Raw genomic sequence first — 5,926 nt, 5'->3', positions numbered from 1 at the left:
GTTGCTGTTGATTCCGAACCTACTCCATTTTAAATTATTATTGTAACTTTCTTGTCTGTAATGGCTTTGGCGGGCGCACAAGGAATTAAAAAGTAAAGGGATCTTGACTCTTGAGCCCCAAGAAATGGGGTACATAATGCGTCACCTGCTAATTTTTTATTTTGAATCCTAAAGATTACTAAACTTTACTTTTGTAATATATTCCCTCTGTCCAAATTTACTATGATAGTATTCGAATTTTGAAAACTAAACTTCTTAATTTTCACCAAAAATACGGACATAAAAATTTTAATTTTTTTAAAAAGAAATACATATGTAACAAGTACTATAAATTATTATAGTACTAATATTTAACAATTTAAAAGGCATATAATAAAATTGTGATAAAAGACTTTTGACTCTCGAAATTCGAATGTTGCCCATAAATTGGGGTGGGTGGAGAGTGTGAAACCTCCAATGTTCAATATCTGCTAATGCAAGAAAAGTCTTAAAATAAGGTTTACTTGGGAGTTGGGACTCTACTTAAAGGACCAACTACAAGCAGAATATGAATAGCTGAATCAATAACAATATTAAGAAAAATGGCTGAGGAAAACAAAGTAATTCTACATGGAACATGGGGTAGCCTTTTTGTTAAGAGAGTAGAACTGGCTCTCAAAATCAAAGGCATAGCTTATGAGTATGTTGAAGAAGATTTGAGCAACAAGAGTCCCCACCTCCTCAAGTACAATCCTGTTCTCAAGAAGGTCCCTGTGCTTGTCCACAATGATAAACCTGCTTCAGAGTCGCTCCTCATTCCTGCATACATCGATGAAACCTGGAAGACCGGATCTAGAATCTTGCCACAAGATCCCTATGAAAGAGCCATAGTTCGTTTCTGGGCTAATTTACATTGATCAGGTTAGTCATGTTGAACCGTGCGACCACCGAACACTTTTATTTATTTATTTACTAGCTTGTTCTAACCTACAACTATAGCTTTGGAGGCTAAGATGCGGGGACTCTTCGATTTTGGTGTCGTCCCCGTCCCGATACGAGACGGGACGGGATACATCCCGGATTCGGTCAACTTACTTCGGACACTTTGACCGGAGTCCATCGATAAATTTGGGAGAAAAATTGAGATTTTGATTTCTCAAAATAAAAAATAAAACAGATTTAGGACAATGAAAGAATAATGTCCATCTTGGAGAATGAAAGATTGAACTCTACAATATTCATGTAAGTTTTTCACAGAATCTCTCAAAATTTACAATATTTTTATAGCTCTATTTTTTATTAGCCGAATCCCCACACCCGTATCCATATCCGGATATGCATCCCCAAATCTTAAAATTTAGATTTTGCCGAATTCGATACTCGCATCCGTATCGGATACCCGCACTTGAGTCCGAGCAACTTAGTTTGGAGGTGCTCCATCAAAATTGCCAGTATACTGAACGACATACATAGCTAGGAAGAACTATGAAAGAACCAACAACGAGTTACAAGAAGGAAACACTAGGATCAAAATTTTAAAGTTGGAGGAATTGAAACCAGATGTCAAACAATAGAAATGCTTAACTGCACAGGGAAACCACAAACTAGATGCCCCTTCCCTCCTCATAGATCAAAAAAATCAAAATGAATGTACAATTCGACTTGGAAAATGAACTAAGATGAAATTCATAGGACAATCAAACATCTTGTACAGATGCAATATGACACACATTCGTTGTCATTATATGGACCACATAAAGAAAGGCTTCTGGAAACCAGACAATGCCCTGGAAAACCTGAAATGGTAGTTCTTTTTTTTTTCCCCCTTGATCTCCTAAAAGGTTATCTAAGAGATTGGAAATTTATTGTATATACCATGTGATTTTATCCGTCACCTCATTCTCACATACTCTTCTCCACTGCTATCTTTATCGGACACTGTGACGTAGCTATTCCAAATTTTCTGATATGTTGAATCTAGATGCAAAGAAACCTCTGTCCAAACAGAATCCTATAAGTCACTTGAACAGATACCAAAAAGCTAAACGATTATGTAGAACACAACACAATCTTGGAGTCCTAATTGCTTCTTTTTCACTCTAATAACCTTTCAGAGTACTAACACTTCAAATTCCCCATGTTTTAATAGAAATGAAGGGATGCTTGATTAAGAGTCCTTACTGGAATTCATAAGGATTCATTGTACCACAACGTTATCATTTATGTTGACATAATTTGCACATTAGCAATTCATATTGGAGGGTAAGGGTAGTGTTCAATGGGTCCCACATTTGTATTTTCTAATTCTATTTTTTATCTTTTTTCTTTATTGGAATGTATATTTACCACTTTGTACAAGAAAGTTGTTGGAATAGTGTTTGAATTTAAGGGCAAAACCATCACGCAGATTTTGATGGATAAGGTTAATTTGTAATTTAGCTTTTGACTTAAAGTGTTACCGCTTTTAATATAGTATGATGATGATTTATTTATGTCTGGGCGTGCAACATTAGGACGTCTCAATATGCTCAAAGCATCTTGTTTTAAAGATGTTTAACATTACTTTGCTCTAATATATACAGCATCTTATACCCAGCACGGGGAAGTTGTGGAAGTCAACTGGAGAAGAACAAGAGAAGGCTCAAGAGGAAGTGCTGGAGAAAATAAGAATTCTAGAAAAGGGAATTCCTGAAATCCATGGAAATGAAATGGGGCTCTTACAAATCTTGCTGGTTACAACATTTGGATCTCATAAAGCATATGAAGAGGTCCTTGGTGTGAAAATTTTGGTTCCAGAAAACACCCCACTACTTTATTCATGTGTGAGAAGTTTAAACGAGTTGCCAGTGGTGAAAGAAATTTGTCCCCCTCATGATATGCTGCTGTCAAAGCTCAAAATCTATAGGCAAAATGCCTTAAAATCCACCACCCACTGAGCTACTGATCATTTTCTGGAAGAAATACTTGTGAGCTTGAAAACATGTCTACTGTGTTTTTTTATTTCAAGAAAAACATTATTGTTACATAGGGGGAGGGGAATAGTGAGAATTGAATCTGCGTGAAAATTCCCAGCCACAGTGTTAGTCGTGTGGATTCTGCTTGTAATTAGGTCTATGACCACGCTTGAGATCATTTGTGAAACATTATATTTCAAATTTCTAAAACCATGATATCTTTCAACTTCTATTGATAAGTTGTATTGAGATCAGGCAGTAATAATTTGTTTTACCACTTAACAGTATAGCGATAAATTATGATTGTAATTCAAGAAAAAAGTTGAAAAGAGATTCAACAGCCTCAAGACACAAAACTAAAAAAGTTAGTTTTCTCCAAACAATCAATCCACCATTCAATACAAACATTTTCTCTCTATCTTCAATACATGATCAGCAACTAATTAACAATTAATATGCATGATTCAGATTTCAAATATGACCCCATCTTGGTTGGTTTGAGGGTTTGAGTGACTGCACTGAGATTTTCTTGGCATGGATAATAGAATTATATGGAAGATTAACAAAAGAAACGTTACACATACATTAGCTCGTTTACTCTAGCAAACAACCCACCCTCAGCCTTTATTCGGATTTGAAATTGCTACACATTTGTATACGGGTAAAAACAGGACTAAATGAGTATCCCGAGTTCCCAGTGGGTTAGACGAAGTAATTGGAAAGCATTACCAAATGTCCGCACACGATTATCAAAGGGTCGTGATATCCGTGTCCGACCGGATATCATGGCATGGATCTCGGCCCGTATCGGCAACAGATCAATGATTAACAAAAAGAAGATTTTTACCTTTCTTAGAATTGTACTAGGGGTGAAACTCTCCTACTAAATAAAGGAGATAATTTTTATTCAAGGGACTCATTATAGCACGCATACAAAAACAATATGCATTTGTTTTCTCTGCTTTCAAAAGTTATTCAAAGTTCTTATTTTTGCTCATAGTTCTTCATAAATATTTGGCTTCGAATCCAAGGCAAGCTAATTGTTAAGCTCATAACCGATCCCAGATTCAATATTACTACTGGTTTGGTTGTTTATTCAATCTTTAATCTGCTCATCTAATGGTATTAGTCACTTATATTGAATTAGTCCACATATTCTTAAACTCGCGTATAAATTCAATTATTATCCATTTTTAAGAGTAAACAGTTTGGCGCCCACTGTGGGGCTAAGGATAATAGTGGTAGTTTGATACAAATTTCCATAACACACTTTATTTTACGCTTGTTCTTTGAGATTTTAATTTCAGATCTACCTAAGAATGTCAAACTCTCAGTCTGCTCACTTGAACGTTGATGGTGAGTCTGGCTATCATGGCGAAAATAACAATGCAGTACCTAGCAACGAGATGCCCTTGCTGATCCCAACAAAGTCCCAATTGCAGACCCAATCGATGCCAAACTGCCGACCGACCCTAAGAACAGCGTTCGCGGATGAGCCCAACCAACGACTCGAGGTACGCCCGAAGGTAAAGGCAACTGGATCAATCTGCGGGTGATCATCAAAATGTTACAGGCCCAACATGAAGCGATAGCACATCTGCATAATCAAAGTCGTGCTTCCAGCAAGGTTAAGCCCGAACCGTTCCAAAAAAACACCTGAAGAAATGAGCAAGTCACAGAAAGGCCGGGTGAAGCTGACCCGGGACGAACCCCGAAATAATAAAAATGCTTGAGGAACTAACAAAGCGGGTTGAATCGGGGACGAAGAAAATTGAGGCCAACGACAAAAAAGTGGAGGCCTATAACTCCAGAGTTGATCAAATCCCAGAAGCGCCCCCGATATTGAAAGGCCTGGACTCCAAGAAATTAATCCAAAAGCCTTTTCCTCCGAGCGTGACACCGAAGCCAATCCCGAAGAAGTTCCGTATGCCTGATCTTCTGAAGTATAACGGAACTACGGATCCAAATGAGCATGTGGCCTCGTACACGTGTGCCATCAAGGAAAATGACTTAGAAGATGACAAAATCGAGTCGGTTTTTTAAAATGTTCGGAGAAACCATGTCAAAGGGAGCAATGATATGGTATCACAACTTACCCCCAAATTCTATTGATTCGTTTGTTATCTTGCAAAGACTTTGTGAAAGCGCATGCTGGGGCCATCAAGGTCGAGACCAGAAATTGAACCTTTTCAAGGTAAAACAAAGAGACAATGAAATGCTCAGAAAATTCGTATCGAGGTTTCAAATGGAACGGATGGACCTGCGTCCGGTTGTCGATGATTGGGCCGCTCAGACGTTCACTCAAGGACTCAACTTTAGAAGCTTCTTGGCTTCACATCAGTTGAAAAATAATTTGATGGAGTACACTGCAGTAACTTGGGCCGACGTCCATAACAGGTACCCATAAAAAATCAGAGTCGAGGACGATCAGCTCGGGCCCCCTCCAGGTCTATTTATCCCATCAGAACTAATGACATGTCTAAGAGAGTCATTGATCATGAACCAAGACCGAACAGAGACCGGTATCAGCCGTATAGTGGAGATCGAAAGGGTAACTGATCTAGGCATAACCCTACGAGAAACGAAAAGAGGAATGATCGAGGTTACATTAACTGGGGACTCATGAACAAACACGGTTTCGACAGGCCACTCGGGGCCAAGGAGGCACCAAGGTTATCGGAATATAACTTCAATGTCAGTGCTGTCAGCATCGTGTCTAGCATCGGGTGCATCAAGAATACCAAGTGGCCTCGACCATTGCAGTCCGACCCTACCCAGAGAGACCCTAACTTGATGTGTAAGTATCATGGCACTCATATCCATATAACCGGGGACTGCTGACAGTTAAGAAAAGAAGTAGCCCAGTTATTGAATAATGGGCATCTCCGGGAATTTCTAACTGATCAAGCCAAAAATCACTTCACGAATAGGGACTCCAATAAACAGACAGAACAAGAAGAACCTCAGCACGTTATCAACATGATCATTGGAGG

At 38.6% G+C, this 5,926-nt stretch overlaps 1 long non-coding RNA gene across 1 annotated transcript; it reads left to right on the top strand.

Annotated features, from left to right (window-relative positions):
• The first annotated feature begins 464 nt into the window (after positions 1-464).
• On the top strand, positions 465-3,207 carry LOC104234832 (uncharacterized). Its single transcript, XR_011403011.1, has 2 exons — positions 465-900; positions 2,562-3,207. It is a non-coding gene; the product is annotated as an uncharacterized lncRNA (long non-coding RNA).
• The last annotated feature ends 2,719 nt before the right edge of the window (positions 3,208-5,926 follow it).

This window comes from Nicotiana sylvestris, chromosome 10 (assembly GCF_000393655.2).
Source record: "Nicotiana sylvestris chromosome 10, ASM39365v2, whole genome shotgun sequence".
NCBI lineage: Eukaryota > Viridiplantae > Streptophyta > Magnoliopsida > Solanales > Solanaceae > Nicotiana > Nicotiana sylvestris.
This window is presented reverse-complemented; position numbering and strand designations above follow the sequence as displayed.